General features: G+C 36.9%; 1 pseudogene; it reads right to left on the reverse strand.

Moving 5' to 3' along the window:
• Positions 1-1,729: 1,729 nt before the first annotated feature.
• On the reverse strand, positions 1,730-7,344 carry LOC112167466 (annotated as a pseudogene).
• Positions 7,345-15,737: the final 8,393 nt, after the last annotated feature.

Below are 15,737 nucleotides of genomic sequence, written 5' to 3' on the forward strand. Positions count from 1 at the left end.
ATGCCTTCCTCTGTGTAAGGTGGTGATAGGATCATAATGTGCGACATTTATATTAATATTTCCTTGCATTTTGCCACGCTATTTCTCTTAATAGAAAGTATTAATGTTTGTTTTATTGTTTTAGGATTCTTGTGGAGTAAAGGAGAAAAGACGCATGAAAGGTGAAATCAGGAAATCTGCCTATGCAGATCAGTCAACTTCAACAGAGCACTAAGAGCAGCTCAGAACGAACCGGATAATGATCTTTATATTGTTGAAAAGCCTCGGATGTCTAGTTTCCACATCTTTTTATGGTTCCTCAATCTCATTTTTCTAGAAGAAGTTATGGTCGATTTAGTACAGGAAGGTCAAGCTATGCGTGAATCTGGTTTTCGATGGGAATTTATATTTACATGAAGATTCTAGGGTCTATGACGTCCAAAGGCTTCCCCAATCATACTTGGATACGAATTGGAGATGATGACTCAATCTTGATGACATGAAATTATTTTATTGGCTTGAAAGTAATTAAACTGTGCACCAATCGAAAGAAACCTCAAGCAACTAAGGAAGGTTTGCAAAGCATAATTGGAGAAGGAAACTAGGGTTGTGTATCTCCTATCTTTATAGCCTCTGCAACACAATGAAAAGGACCGCACCCTTCACCTTCTCTTCTATCTCTCTTTCTTTTTCCTCCGCCACCATCTGTTTCTTTTTCTCTATTTTTATTTATAACTAAATTACTTTTATTAGGGGCGAGGTTTGAAGCCCCTAAGATATGTTTTTGACAATATTTTGATTCCTGGTTCTGTGATTGCTTTGTTGTGAAATTGTTTATTTGATTTTGATTTACAGATAACTCTTGCATGTTTATGTTTTATGAATGTGCACATAAAATATTATGATCATGTGAGTGGGACTAGAAATAAGTATTTAATCTCGTAAACGGTTAATAATGCTTGTTTTAATGGTGGTAAAGCCCATAGGACAATAGGTAAAACCAAATAAAAAGGATTGCATACTAGTAGGCGTTCCACACTAGTTTTGCAAACTTGTTTCGATCAAACTTCCACATATGCTTAATGCTTAGAATAAATTGTTGATAGGATAGCGTTCTATACCTTGATTGTTTATTCTAAAAGCTTAGTAATGGTGCGTTCATCTTGCTTAAGTAATCTAGGGAAGTAATAAGAACTTATGCAGTGCGTTCACAGTTTGTTCTTGATTGAAACCTTTTCATGACTTGGTAATTGAAACTGTGATAACAAATTTGTCTTGAGCATGTTTTGGTGGTGTATTTCCGAATCTCTAACATCTTCATTCATATCATTGTAAATCCCGCATTGTTTTTATGTTTTATTTTAATTTTCTGTGTTACAAAACCTAAAATCCCCCTTGTTACAATTTCATGTTCACTCATTAATCTTTCATTATTTTCGTATATACTAATATTCATACTTTGATTCTTTATTTGTTTTGATTCTTTATTCATTATGTAATTACCTGTGTACCCTCAATCCCTGGCTTGAACGATCCTTACTTATTCTATACTAACAATTACATTTTTACAGGGTTAAGTTGAGCGTCTATTATGGGCGTATCAATTTAGATTGAGGGACCAAGGCAGTCAAGTTAATTTGTCCACAGTAAGACCAATTAAAGTATTGTATTGAAATGAAACAAACAAGAAATACAATCCAGAGCTCCACAATTCAATGCAACCAATCCTAACAGTATATACGCCATTCAGTTTCATTTGTAAACAAAGCACTCTATTGATTTACCGAAACTGCTTCGGCCATCAAAAAAATGCAAGTATATTATGAATGCATGCCAATTATGGCACTGTCAATAACAAATCATTACCTTCCAATACTAACAAAACTATCTACCACAACTTGCCCATACAATCTCTCACCCGCTAAATATCTTCATTTGGAACAGGGGAAGACATGAAACGCCAAACCCTAATCGAACATCAATAAATCATATTTCTACAACAGAAATGACTGAAGTTATAACAAGCAGTCAAGCATGCACTCTACCAGAGTAAGCCAAGATTTGGTGGCCGAACACAGGATTCCAAAGCAAATTATAGAACATGGATGAGTTGTCAGCCTGCTTCTTTGGGTCGAATAGAGCTGGTATCAAAAGCAAAGATATAAGCAGTGGATTATACCTTTTCTTTTTCTTCTTTAAATGGGTGAAAGTATTGTTTTTTGATCGCTTTCATGGAAGTTGTGAGTGCAGATATGAGCACTATGAAGCAGTGAAACCAGTGGAATTTACCTCATTACCATCACAACTTATAGCTGAATAAATCTTTTCAACTCTGCCTGTGGTGATTGTAAGGAGATACTGATCCAGAAGACGTGGGAGGAAGGGGCTTATTTACAAACGGATGTTCTAAAAGCTGAGCAGCAGTGGGACGATTATCTGGCTTAACTTGTAAGCATCGATGGATAAAATCTTGTGCCTCTCTTGAAAGAGAATCAGGAACCAGAGGGAGCTTCCCCATCATAATTTTACATGCTGCCGCCATCTGTTTAAAGAAGAAGAGATAATGTTATCCAAACAAAATAGGGGTTGAAGAGATAAATAGTCTAGTAACTCTGAACCATAAAGAGTCTAATGAAAATGGCACAAACCCATTCAAGATTAGGGTATGGAACCTCCCTAGTTAACATCTCCAACACAGTACATCCAAGACTCCATATATCAGCTGGAAGGCCATAACCTGGACTTTCAGGGTTAACAACCTGTACAATAATAGCTTGGCTAAGAAATCCTAAAAAAATGGACACAACAAACTACAGGATACAATCACCATACGCAACCTCTTGGTCAATAAACTGGTAACGTATAAGTAGCTTGCACCTTTTCAAATTTGCAAAAGCCAAGAAATCACCTAAATGCTAGAAAAATATAATTCTGAACCAACCTATGTTGGTTTTAAGATTCAGATTGCAAGATAGCTACAATCAAAATCCCATCCCCTCAATCACAAACATCCATCAGCCTATGAAGTTATCTAGCCTTATAAAAAAAGCTACGGAAAGTCATTGGGGAGAAAATACAGGTTCAAACACACGATACGAAACAATTGTTGCGCCAACAAATAATCTCCTTGGTACTTGAGCAATCATTGCTACAAGCATAAAGAACTAAAGTTACTGTTCATTCTGAAATGACCATCTTAACTAAAACTGTTAACTATCATAATTACTTTCTGAACTTAACCCAATTTCTTTCAATATGCTCTTGGGATGAGTTAACTCAGTAGAATTAACATAATTTAATGAAACTACATAATAGTGCCATGTATCTGGCTGTGTTCTTTGGAGAAAGAATTAATTATCTAATCAGAAATAGTTTGGATCTGTTATCTACCATTTTCTTCTTTTCTTAAAACCAATAAAGAAAGAGAACAAAACGAAGAGGACAGTAAGAAGAGGGAAACAGAGAGAAGATACATTAAAATTTACTTACAGACTAAAAACAATTTTAAAAAGCTTATAGTTTTAGTTTTTATGCATCCTCCTTCCTCTCCTTTTCACCTTTCTCATTTCCCTTTCATACTTTTCCTTCTCTTTATTGTGATTATAAAATAAAAAAACATGTAGACATTCTGAAATAAGCCGAACAAGAGAAGGGGAATCAACATAATTCAGAAAGCTAGACATTAGCCAAGGGCCACCTCCGATGCATATACTGTATCATAGTTACAAATGGTGGTATAGATTAGATTAGAACAATATACCAAGTTACACCTAGGCAAAATCGGTTAGACTAATTAATATCATGCCATTACATTGCCCACTTTATAATTCCCATCTTCTTGTATTTCAAATTTGTTTTTGTGTTATGGTAAACATAACTTTTTATATTCTATATCACTTTACTGATTCCTCCAGCCAGTTGTTTAACAATATCCTCTGTTTCTAATAAATGTTATATTTGGAATCCAACAACCTAATCAAAGCGACTAACAAAAATTCTGTTGGAGTTCAAGAAGCAAGAATTGTTCATGAAAATCATCCTGCAAGGATCATTAAATTTATCAGTGATGGCAGTAGAATAAGACACGAGTGATTGATTTGGAAGTATTACAGGCATGTCCTCCAATAACAGAGCTGCTAAGCACACAAACTAATACAAAATTTTAAAGTCAAAAGTGCAAAGGCAAACCTCAGGGGCCATCCAGTTTGCAGTTCCTTGGCAAGATAACATGTCGTTCGTTTTGATAGCCTGGAAAGAGGACGCAACACACATTATAAGGAGAAATAATTCACAACCTTGTGGGAACTACGAACTGAAAACAATGAAATACAATTGAATTTGGAGAAAATAGGACAAACCTTTGCCAATCCAAAGTCCGCAAGCTTCACAGATCCATTAGCATGCACCAAAATATTTGCGCATTTAATGTCCCTGAATGCAAGAACAAAAAGATGAGAATAAATGTACCAAAAATTACAAGGCAAAGGATGATCAGGATTTGTGATGGTGCACCAATTTGTTTTCTCAGTTTTTTAGAATGAATCCTCACATGAATATGGCTCATTGGTGGGACTTTAGAATCTTCTGAGATCAATACAGCCAAAACCATAATTTTCACATAAATATACATATGTCACCTGAGTTACCTGTGAATCACATTTTGGTCATGAAGATACTTCAGACCTTGCAAGATCTGTCTAGTGTATACAGAGACATGCGAATCTGTAAGAGGGTATGTTTGATATAGCTTTCGAAGGGAGCCTTCGGTTACAAGTTCCAGCAAGATATAGAGCTTTGATTCATCCAGCAAAGACCAATCAGAAAATATAAATAATATAACGGTGCTCACAAATAATTGGATTCACAGGGATAAGAGCTATGAAAAATTAATAATGAATCAATAAATGGCTTAACTGCTTCACAACAAATACACCTCCTAGTATTGATGCAACGAGTTCCTCATACTATTGGGCTCAAACAGAAGTATCATAGAGTACGGACACTAGATGATAAGGTAACCTCCCAAATAAATGCATAACAGTGTGGACAAGCATGTTTACAATTATCTACAGTGAGTTTGTATGTGAGAAAAAAGAAATTAAACAAAGATGCTAACTGCATAAAATAAATCCTTTAACAGAAAGGCAAAATATACCACTTTGTTGTGATTATTTCATATTACAATTATCTGAAGTGAGTTTGTATGTGAGAAAAAAGAAATTAAACAAAGATGCTAACTGCATAAACAAATCAATGTCACGTCAATAAGTTTCAAATAAAAGTAAGCCTCTACATATCACTACATGAATCTGTAGCAAAGTAGCAATATCATATCATGAACAGAATTTGGGACATCCATGAGTACATACTATTGTAGAAAAGTTCATAGCATAGCTAAGTAACTATCCATGGGAATAGACTATAGAATAATGGGTACCTTTTGTGTGCCCTAATATTGAACTATGTTCTCATGTTCAAACTGGCTCAGAAGAGCAATCTCCTGGAAGAAAAACAAAAACAAAAACAGACAATGAGAAGAAGAGCATCTCAACAAGGAACAAAAAACGAGGTAGAGTACTCTACCTGTCTACGATTACTGAATCAATTACTTAATAGTTAATATGAGGGACATGCAATTTCAGGACATAACATGAAATACAAGCCAATGTCACCTGTTCAAGTTGAGATACTCTTCTTTGATCAAGCAAGGGAACTTCCTTGACAGCAATGAAGCGTCCACAACTGAAAGATATCAAAATCATATTCAACAAAGATCTTGAAGATATCAGAGCTAAAGAAAAGATGAAAACGTGGAACCACTGTTTTAATAAACATTATATGAGAAAATTTGTCAGTATATAAGTGCATTGGAAACAAAGAAAAGTTCACTTTAATACAGTTATAAATTTTTCATAAGGCCATAAGGGAACAAGGATTTTATCCATGGAAGTAAGATACTGCAGAAGTTGCAAGAATGAAAGGAACAAGTGGATAGGCGTCCTCACTCCCCTATTAAAAGATAAGAGATACCACAAAGGCTCAATAGTCTCATAACGGGCCTAGCTAGAGCATGGAAGGTTCAAACTTTCTCTTCACACTGAGCAGAGCTGGTCTTTTCATCACTATATCACTAAGTCCACTGAGTTTATCTATCTTCTTCCCTCACTTGAATTTTGAAGCAATCAGCCTAAAATACTGGTTATATCACATCACATATTGAAGTTTCGACCCTTCACAGGCATGGGTTTACCATTCAATCCACCTAATCCTAAATGTAGAGATAACTGTGAACTAGAGAAACGAGATATAAAATTGAACAACTCCGATCTCAAGCAATGCAAGATAATGAATTTTAAGACATCTACAAGATTGAGCATTCATAATTAAGCAGCTAAAATGAGTTTTGAGCAGCACTTACTCAGTAATTCCTTCATACACAGACCCGAAAGAGCCGCTGCCGAGAAGATCACCCTTTTTCCAATTAGTGACAGTAAGCTTAGGCTTCCCAGAACAACACCCGCTCGGCCCCGCCAATGTGCCTTCAATTTTTGTCGAGTCAGGGCTCTGGGATACCACCACAGATTGTAGTTTACTGTACACATTTTCCACAATGTCTTCGACAAGATCTTTGTCGGTGCTACAAGGAAGAATTAAGGGTCAGCTATATTAATAAGCACAAGTATAACTCTTGGTAATATATTGAGATAGCTACTGTCATGATGCTTACTCGTAATCCCGCGTATCCCACCCTGACAAATTGGCCACTTTTGTTAAAGCATTTGTATCGCCTTGCATGCTTGGCGAAAGCATCTTGAAAACTCCCCTTTTGATTTCTTACATCACTAGGGTTGACCTTATAAAAAACTGGAAGAATTCTACGACCATCCTCGATGAACTGAAAAATCTTTGTAAGTTCATCCAAACACCAAGCAGAATGAGCATACTTTTGGGACAGAACAACAATTGCCAACCTTGATCCTTCAATTGCCTTTAGGAGAGTGGGAGAAACATCATCCCCTACGTGATGATCTGGACTATCCATGAATGTTTTAACTCCCCTCCTCTGCAGCCCATCGTATAGTTGAGATGTAAAACCGCTTCGAGTGTCAGCACCCCTGAAACTCAAATACACGTAATACCCCTGAAACCCCTCAAGAAACCGCTTAAGAGCTGATGAACGAAATAATTCTGACATGTTTACTTGGTTTTTGGCAATTAACCGGGACAAGAATAACATTGTTTTAGAGAACCAAAAGAAAAACCGAGGTGTCAAGAACAACAGGCAAAGAAACCAAAAGCAAGGGGAATAATGAAGAGAGACTATCTAACTAAATCGACTCTGAATTCAAAGCCCCAAATCTTATCGCGTCTTTGTTTATATTTTCAACCACACATATCTTATCTTGTCGTGTCTTCAATTACATATCGTGCAACTAGTCCTTGCTCCTTTGTCCAGTGAATATTATTTCTGATGAGTAATATGACTGCCAATATCTTTAATTTTCATTTCCCGCGATTGGGGAACTCCACATGTTTGCTCCAAGGTATAGGCTAATAACATAAAACACCCAAAGTACAATTTTTCTTTTATTCTTTTCGAAAGGGCTTAAAAGGAGAGGGTACACTTCCAGGAACCAATCAAGTCATAAAGTCATTGAGTCAAAAATCAAAGCAACATAGGAAAACTACCATGATAACATGGAAATGTTGAAAATTGTATGTGCATTGCATACATACCCTGCAGAAAAAATTTGCTGAAGCAATATTCCTGAGCATGTCAACTGATCACTTCACTGTCACAACTCACAAGGTTTATTCAATGGCTTTTTGGATCCCTTTCACAGGTGTTTTGAACCTGAAAAGTTTTTTTAGTTTGTCTATTGAGTTTGAGGCCCCAGCTACATCACCAAACTTGATATATTGACATACAGAAGTAAAACAAGTCCCTGTAACCATCCAACTCATCTCATGAGAATGTTCCGGCTTAAGATTATCGTTGGGAGACGTCTAAACGTCAAAACTTATTTATGAGAATATAAATCTCTACGAAAATTACACTAGTGTACAGGAGACGTGGGATAGAAACTCCATCATGATTGATAATGTATTTGCACATTTTATAGCACATGAGTTTGTTGAGTCCAATGATATCGAACTACGCTCTGTTGATAAATGAATATCAACATAGAATTGGTCTAAATGGAAAGATGCGATCCAGGTTAAGTTGGATTCTCTAATGAATATGAAGGTTTTTAGGGCCAGTGATGCCAACATCTTTTAACATAAAACCTATTGATTAATGGGTCTTCATTAGAAAGCGTGATGAGAAAAACAGATAGTAATCTTGCCTTTAGGCCCAAGCCTTCTCACAAGATGCCCTGGAATCGATTACGAGGAGGCATATTTTCTCGTAATAGATGTCATTGCACTCCACTACCCTATCAGTTTGGTAGTTTCCACATAACTAAATATATAGCTTACGAATGTGATCACTATGTATCTCTATGGGGATCTAAATATGGAATATACATGAAGTTTCCTAGCGGACTTCATTTACCTAAGTCAAGTGGCTCTAGACCACGGAGCGCGTTTGCAATGAGGTTGAAATGCTCACTATAGTGACTGCTTGATTGGAAAGGGATATTCCCCCCGTATTTCCATAACAAGTTTCAGATTCTGTCGCGGTTTATGTTGGTAACATGATCTTCATTAGAAGCCCTTACAGAGTTAAGGGAAACCGCTGAAATCTTGAAAACTGAGTTTGAGATGAAAGGTCTTGGAAGAACACGATTATGTCTCGGTTTGGAACTTGAGCATTGTGTTGATGGATGCTTAGGCATTTTGACAAGGTCAAGCCTTCAAGCAAGCCCACTGTCATCTGTAGTTTTGATCCTAAAAAAGATCCTCTTCGTCTGAAGAATGATGACGAAGATATGCTAGAGGCAGAATGCCCTACTTAAGTACAATAGGCGCATTATTAATTGTACTTAACTCAATGCACAAGATCAAACATCTCATTCAGTGTGAACTTGTTAGTTAGATATACCTCTGCGCCAACGCAACTTGAGATGTACGATTGATATGGGCTTGTTCTATCCCTACAGAAAGATGATGGATTTAGACTCATCACACACCAGGAACTCCACCAACATTGGCCTGCGTTCTCTATCCCCATCCCAGAACGACATTAGTGTTTTGGAAGGTTTTGCTGATATTGGATACCTCTCTAACCCACACAAAGTTCATTCCCAAATTGGTTATGTATTCACCATGGGTAAGACCACGATATCTTGGAGGTTTATAGAACATACCCTAGTCATTACTTCTTCAAACCATGCAGAGATTATTGCTCTTCACAAAGTGGTTCGTGAATATATATGGATTAGATTCATAGTTACTCAGATTCTATGCTCGTAATCCTCTATATAAAGAGACCCTATTAACAATGAAAGATACATCTTATTCCCTCCCAATTTCTGATTTCCTAAAATAGTTTGAGATTTCTCATACTTGATTACACACAAGCAAGGACTAAAATATCGAATATCGAAGAAATATCGATAGTCCAAAAAATAGAACTTTTGATGGAAATATCGAGGAAATTTCTATCTAAGTAAATTTTCGAAAAAAGTGATGGAAATTTAGAAAGTAACATGGAAATCATTAATGAATTTTCATGAAATGTTTACATGATCAGTTACCTATAATATTTAAAAAAAAAGTGTTTGATGAACTTAATTGTATAATGATTGTAGTAATTTGGAAGATAATAAGATACACTGACATGACAAAGATATGAAATTCTACATGAGAATTCTCAAAAATGATTTAAATAGGAGATTAGGAGAGTTAATTATTAATTATAATAATATTTTACAATTAAATACATATGTTAAAAAAAAAAATCAGTTTTCAAATAAACAAAAAAAGAAGTAGAAAATGGTCTATTAAAATACATAGAAAAGTTTTTTTTTTAATAGAGCCAAATGTTTACTAGTTAGCAAATTAGATAATTAGAAGATTTATAAGCATGGAGGGAAAAGACACAAAGAGCAATACATGACCCTATCAATTTTTAAAGTTTTCTTCTTTAGATGTTATTAGTTTAGTCGGATTGGATAAGAACAAGGGTTTTCATGAGCCACATATCGCGAGAGGTGGTGATAATCTCGGAATTTCGCGAAATTTTGAATATTTTTTGAAATATTGCTAAATTTTGAAAATTTCTCCCGTATTCTTTTGGTAAGTCAAAGATATATTGAGATTTAAAAAAAGGGGAAATGCTCATTTACCCAATTTTAGCTTAAAATTTGCCCACTTGCTCCACTAACAGTTTTTTAACTCCATTTACCCAAAACACTCTGAGGGATTATTTCCCCTTTACCCAATTAATTCTTTTTATTTATTTTTGGGACTTTTTTGCCCTCTCCTTCTTTCTCACTTAGAGAGAGAAGTCATTGGAGACCTTGCCAGACTCCGGTGAACAGTGGCCGGCCACCGACTCAGGTGACGGACTCCGGTGACCGGTGACGGAATCCGACCACTGTTCACCAAAATCCGGCGACTATTGAAAGGAATCCGGTGACTTTTGTCCGGAATTCCGAATCCGGCTATCGGACCGGTACCTGGATTCCGGCGGCTGATTTTATTGCCCCCTAATAATATCCAGTAATCATATTATTGCCCCCCAATAATCATATTATTGCCCCCCCAGTAAACATATTATTTCCCCCAATAACAAGTTTATTAGGGATCAATAATGAATAAAAAATGAAGATGTTTATAATTTTGAAAGTTTTAGTAGGGTTATCCGAATAAATAATCTTATTATTGCCCCCCAGTAATCTTATTATTGCCCCAATAAACATTTTATTGCCCCCCAATAATCTGTTTACTGCCTCCCAATAATCTTATTATTATCTTCCAAATAACCATTTCCAAGTGCCTGATCAAGTAGATAAATCCCTTATGTTAAGAGAAACCTCGATATGGTGGCCTACCCACCGGGCTCGGAGCCACCAACACATCAACACCAATCCCAGAGTAGCCAGTCAAAACAATCCATGCCATCACCTTGAGACGCGCAACACCAGAAGGCATGACCACCTCGAACGCCAGCCGCCAGAGAAGAAACCATAACAGTAGTGCCACGCAGCCATTCACCAATCTGAGAGAAGCAGAATGCGTGGCCTCCATACTTGACCGCGCCAAAGGAGGCAGCGGTCCGAATGACCGGCTGGCTCCGACAGCGTCGCGGCACCGAGATGGTTGCTCCGATTGCTGTACTGCTCCGCCAATCGGATTTGACAGAGACAGAGTTTCAATCAGATTCCGAAGGCCTCGACTTCACCACCATTAGAGAAGTGAAGGAGGTTTGGTTTTCATGACCGGAGACGACGGCGACGCGGATCATCACCGGGCATCGAGGCGACGAGGATCATCACCAGGCTGTACTGCTCCGCCAATCGGATCTGACAGAGACAGAGTTTCAGTCGGATTCCGAAGGCCTCGACATCGCCACCATCAAAGAAGTGAAGGAGGTTTGGTTTTCATGACCGGAGACGACGGCGACACGGATCATCACTGGGCATCGAGGTGACGAGGATCATCACTAGGCATCGAGGTTCTGGGCTGTGAGCGTGAGGGAGGGAGGGAGGGAGCGAGAGAGAGAGAGATTAATGTAAATTATTAATTAAAATGAGGGTAATACTGTCAAACACTGTTAGATCGGGTAAATGGGGTTAAATAACTCTTGGTGGAGTAAGTGGGCAATTTTCTGTCTAAAATTGGGTAAGTGGTCAACAGAAATATCGGGAAAATTTCGAGAATATTATCAATTTTTCAGTCCTTGCACACAAGGACTAAAATATCCTCAATATCCTCAATTCGTTTTTCACAAGTACCGATATTAATTTTCACATCTTTTCAATATTTTAGTTTGAGTCTATTTTATACAATTTTTGTGTAAAATTTTGGCAAAATTTTCCATTGATATTCGATATTTTCTCAATATTTCTATCAAAATATATTTTTTTCGAACTATCAATATTTCCATGACTTTCGATATTTTATCATTAATTACATAGACTTTCAACCCCTTGGTTGCCGATTACCACATCTAACTACCCAAAAATTTAAGTTCTAAACAATCGAAAGCCAAAATCAAAATTTTTGAGCTTGGTTGAATAGAACCTATAAACATTCGCGTCTTCAATATAGCCTTTCACCAATAGCATCTATGACATTGCTTGCTTTTAAGGTCAAAATTTACTGCAAGTCGTAAACTGGATCCAGAGCTCAACCTACTTAATGCTAACCTAGAACCGTTGTTGCTGTACTTAAAAATAGACCTGCAAATTGGATCCAGAGCAATTCTTTGGTCTTAGCGAGTATCAGTGTTTTACTGGGATAACCAAATGAGATCTGCACTTGTATAGTTATCGATCATATTATCCAACATCTTAAGCTTAAACGAATGCTAATAAATCTGGACTCTCTTATTTCTCTTATATCTAGAGATTGTGAACGATCGAAGGTTAGAGTAGGCTAAGGTTGTTTGTTGGGAAGAGATAAGTCTTGTAGTCTTTTCCAACTCGAGAGATTGAAGTTCATTTGGCCTTGATTGCATTTGTTAATAATTAAGTAGATCAAATGGATGCGAATGAGATGGCTTCAACTACAGAAAACTCTATGTAAAGTGATTACAACATTGAATCATGTCAGATAAGGTAATCGATAACCAGGCTATGATGCACTGACACGGGTACGGGGTACGGGGTGCGATACAATACGATACGTGGATAAGTTTTTTTTCAAAAAAACAGGATACGATACGTTTTGGACATATTTATAAAATAATATGTAATATATATATATATATATATATATATATAGTGTTAATAAATATATTTGATTAATATTACATATAAAATGATGGAATTGCAATGAAACAAGTAATTGAAAGACATAATATTCAAACAATCAAACAAAACATAAGTCAAAGGATCAAATTACTTAACAAATAGTTCAAGCAACATAAATTAAAACTAAGTTCAAGCACAAACAAGCTTCCAAAACTTGCACAACTTTAATCAACTTCATCCTCATCATCAAAGATTACACCCTCCAATTCCGGTTCATCAAGAGAGAGGTTGGCAACCTCAAGAATGCCTCCATTAACCGTATCCATTGAGTCAAAATCATCCCCTCCAATATCCCACATCTCTCCACTTTTGTATTGTGGAGTTCTCCTTGATAAAAGCCAAAGATTATTACGCACAAACACCAAATCTTCGGCTCTTTGTGGTGTAATCCTATTCCTCCTCAAAGAGTGAATAAACTTGTAGGTGCTCCAATTTCTTTCACAACATGAGGAGGAACAAGGTTGTCCTAGTAGCTTTAAAGCTAACCTTTGGAGATTTGGTGTACTAGATCCATGGACAACCCACCATTTCATTGGTGGCATCTTACCTCTATCATTGATAGAATCACTACTTGCAAATTCATCCAAGCATGCCGAAAAAGAGGCAAACTCCTCATTCACACTTCGTCTTTCCTCTTCATTAGCATAGTATTTCTTAAGACATTCTTTTCTTTCCTTAGAAATCTCACTATCTTGATGTGGAGGAAGACGATTAGGAGCTCCATGAAGATATTCCATGCTATAATATCTACAAGGTCCATATATATAACAAAAAATTAACAATTTGTAGTTGGAAGTAAAAATCTAAACTCAATCTCAAATAAATAGTTCAAATTTACCTTGGATTCAATGAATGTGCCATGCAACGAAGAAGTGAGGAACTCTTGGTCCATCTTGCTAGCAATATCGTGAGAGCTTAATCGGTTCCAACATCTTCTCAATGTGCATCCTTTCTTTGTGTAGAAGAGTGGTTCTCAAAGCATTATAACCAGGTGGCCGATAACCAGGAATTGGACAAGAAGCAGCTCGATTATAAGAACGAATATAGTGTGGATTCTTGACAAGGTTGAATGACAAACCACCGGTATAAAACATTCTTGCTATTTCACAATCCAATTGTTCTCTAGCATTGTTATTGAACGCCTTTTCAAGCGGTCCACTTACTCCCTTCCTCTTCTTTGGAACCTCCACTACTTCATCCATTAAATCTAGCCCATATGTACTTCCACTTGAAGAACCTTCAATGCTTGATGAAGGGAGAGGAACTAGTCTAGGTTGTCCTCTCTTTTTACCGGCCTCATAAGCTTCTACCAAGCCTTCAACCTCTCTTTTCTTCTCATCCGGGATTGACCTACATATTCTAATCCCTTTGCCACTAATCTTGAGAAGATGCAACCTCACTCTATAATGTGATCCATTGAAAGTACCATTGCAAAAATGACACTTGAATGTACAATTGCCTCCTTCACCTTTCTTAGGTTGAACAAGGACCGTAACACATTTCCACAAAGAAGAACCCTTATTATTATCTCCCACACCTCCACTGGGTTCACCCTCATTAGTAGATGAATCTGTTGTTGTTGCTATTGCTGTTGCATTTGCATCGCTCATCTTCCTAAACAGGTAAGAATAACAATAAAAATGATAAATAGATGGTTGCTGCCAAGACTTAATTAAACATTCATGTAATAGAATTATAAATAGATGGTTGCTGCCAACTTGCCAAGACTTAACTTAATTTATCATTCATGTAATTGAATTATAAATAGATGGTTGCTACCAACTTGCCAAGACTTAATTCACCATTCGTGTATTCCATTAATAACAAACCATACTCCAAGATGTGATATAAGGATAATTATTCATACTCCAAGATGTGATATAAGGATAATTCATACTCCAAAACGTAATTGATTCCAAACCTACTGGCCTACTCACTATAATTGATATAAGATGATCCAAAAATATGAACATACCTTTAATAATAGCCCACAGAAGTGACAGAACAACCTTCAACTCTTCAAGCTTCAACCCTTCAACCCACACTCCCACAGAGCTTCAACCTTCAAGGCTTTCAATTCAGAACATACCCATCCTCATCGTTTGTTCTATGACAAAGCCGCGAGGCACGAAGAAGCAACGAACAGAGATGTGAAGATAGTCTTCAAAGAACTCGACCTTCAAGCCTTCAACCCACAGATATTAAAGCTTCAAGCTTTCGAACTGAACATACCCACTAGCTTCAAGCTTTCGATCTGAACATACCCACTAGCTGCGAAGTGCGAACTCGGGAAGAAGCAACGAACAGAGAGGGACGCTGCGAAGAAGCAACACACAGAGAGTCAGAGATGCGAAGAGAGAACTGAATCTGATCGAAGCTCAGTGCGGCTTCGTGTGTATCAGGTTTAAATTGATAGGAAATTATCCAAAATACCCCAAAACGTATCCAAAATTATGTCAAACCGTATCCAAGACATATCAACAAAGTCAACTGATGCTACATAGTCAATGATACGTTTTAAAGGTCTTAGATACGTACCCAGTGTGTATCGTACCTGTATCCATATCCGATACGGATACGATACACCATAGTCAGATTTTTGAAGTATCCATGCTTCATAGCAACCAAGGAGTTGAACATCAGTGCTACTCTCATGAGGCTTACCTGTATTTTGAAACCTACCCAGCTAAGTCGGCCATTTTTCTTAAAGCATCTCTCCACTGCTTGACCTTCTCCGATTCGAATCTGTAACATCCCGTATCTTCATTTACCCGTTTACTAGTCATTTGGACGGTAAACGACAACTACTTTCACTTTTTACCCTAATTCAGTATT

This window comes from Rosa chinensis, chromosome 5 (assembly GCF_002994745.2).
Source record: "Rosa chinensis cultivar Old Blush chromosome 5, RchiOBHm-V2, whole genome shotgun sequence".
Lineage (NCBI taxonomy): Eukaryota > Viridiplantae > Streptophyta > Magnoliopsida > Rosales > Rosaceae > Rosa > Rosa chinensis.